The 1,785-nt window shown below is 31.9% G+C and overlaps 1 protein-coding gene across 1 annotated transcript in view; it reads left to right on the forward strand.

Moving 5' to 3' along the window:
* The window catches only part of LOC106478299 (hormone receptor 4-like), a 144,860-nt gene that overhangs the window by 1,273 nt on the left and 141,802 nt on the right, over positions 1-1,785 (forward strand). The window lies entirely within an intron of this gene.

Here is a 1,785-nt window from a genome sequence, read left to right on the forward strand (position 1 = left end):
GTTCGTATCCCCGTCCCACCAAACATGCTCGCCCTTTCAGCCGTGGGGGCGTTATAATGTGACGGTCAATCCCACTATTCGTTGGTAAAAGAGTAGCCCAAGAGTGGCGGTGGGTGGTGAAGTGACTAGCGGTGTCCGTTCCCTCTAGTCTTACACTGCTAAATTAGGGACGGCTAGCGCAGATAGCCCTCGTGTAGCTTTGCGCGAAATTCAAAACTGTTTGGAGTAGTGTGACAGATGATTCTTTTTTTTTAATGAAAGTTTTTGTTCACTAAATCTGAGACTAAATTTATGTGTTGTTTATTTATTCATATATTCATACAAAAGTACTTACAATCATGTCAGTGTGCTCAGTATTTACATATAAAACAATGAGTTACAGATTATACGTAAATATTTCAACAAATAAACTCAATCAGCTCTCTTTACAGTATCTTAACGATTGGATTTGAAGAAACATTGTTATTGTCATGTATAGATGGTTACTTGAAAATATTAAAACACTAAATTCTATGAATAGTTGCATTATTTATGGTTTAAAACAGCCTTCAATTCTGTAATAAAAAACAGTTTATACATATCAAAATATACATAACTTTTCAAATAACTTGGATGATATGTTTAAATTATTCTTAGTACACATTTTATATTTATTCGTTATTTTATAAATACAGTCTCTAATTAGGTAATTATTTTATGAGTGTGTGTGTTTTATAGCAAAGTCACAGCGCGCTATCTGCTGTGTCCACCGAGGGTAGTCGAACCCCTGATTTTAGCGTTGTAAATCCGTAGACTTACCGTTGTCCCATCGGAGGCAATTATTTTATAATACATTTGGAGATTTTGCTTATTACGTTTTCTAGAACACAGTAAAAACGACCGTTTAAAATAACTAGAAGGAATATGATAAAGCTCTTATATTCAGTCTTAACTACGAGGAATAATTTCTTATGTATCAATATGAATCCTCAAACAATACATTACTTGTAAGTATTATTTTATACACTAAAAGGCCTAGATGATTTATTCTGAAGATTTTAATACAGTTTTCTAAACTACTTATGCACTCAAATTGCTTGTGGGTCCATGAATTTTTACAGGGTCCCTAATAACATATGGATCATACAAAAAAAACCATTAGTATCCTATACTATTACTGCTAGGGTCCGCTATGTATTTTAAATATAAAATGAATGAATTCACTTAATTATTTGGTCAGTTCTTTACACTAACAGGAAAAAACTTAAAAGTTACTCCTATCGGTAGTGAGAGGTATGAAAACAAGTCTGTAATTTCAAGGTAAATAATGAGATGATTAAATGATTACAAGACAAACACTATTGTTTACAAACAACTTTTTTTATTTTATAAGATTACATCAAAGATGGATTATACGAATTAACAGTAAATAAACACAGTGAAGAGGTGAGGGCTACAATATTAGTAAAATAGGAAATATAATTGACAGGAAAATATGTACAATAGGCATAAAACATGAACGCAATTTAAAATCTATGAGTAATTGTTACTATTATAATGCTAGGAGTATTAGAAATAAAACTGATGAGTTCAAAGCAGTTGTGGAAATTGAGGATTTTGATAATATGGGTATCACTGAAACATGGTTGGATTTGAACAATTTTGATGAGAGGATTTTTTTTTAAATACCAGGCTACAGAGTATTTAATAGAGAAAGAGTATTGAAAAAAGGGGAAGGGGTAGCTTTATATATATAGGAGTGGACTGCATCCTGTTCAGTTGGAGCATATTAAAGAAAATAGCACT

This window comes from Limulus polyphemus, unplaced genomic scaffold, assembly GCF_000517525.1.
Source record: "Limulus polyphemus unplaced genomic scaffold, Limulus_polyphemus-2.1.2 Scaffold198, whole genome shotgun sequence".
NCBI classification, from domain to species: domain Eukaryota; kingdom Metazoa; phylum Arthropoda; class Merostomata; order Xiphosura; family Limulidae; genus Limulus; species Limulus polyphemus.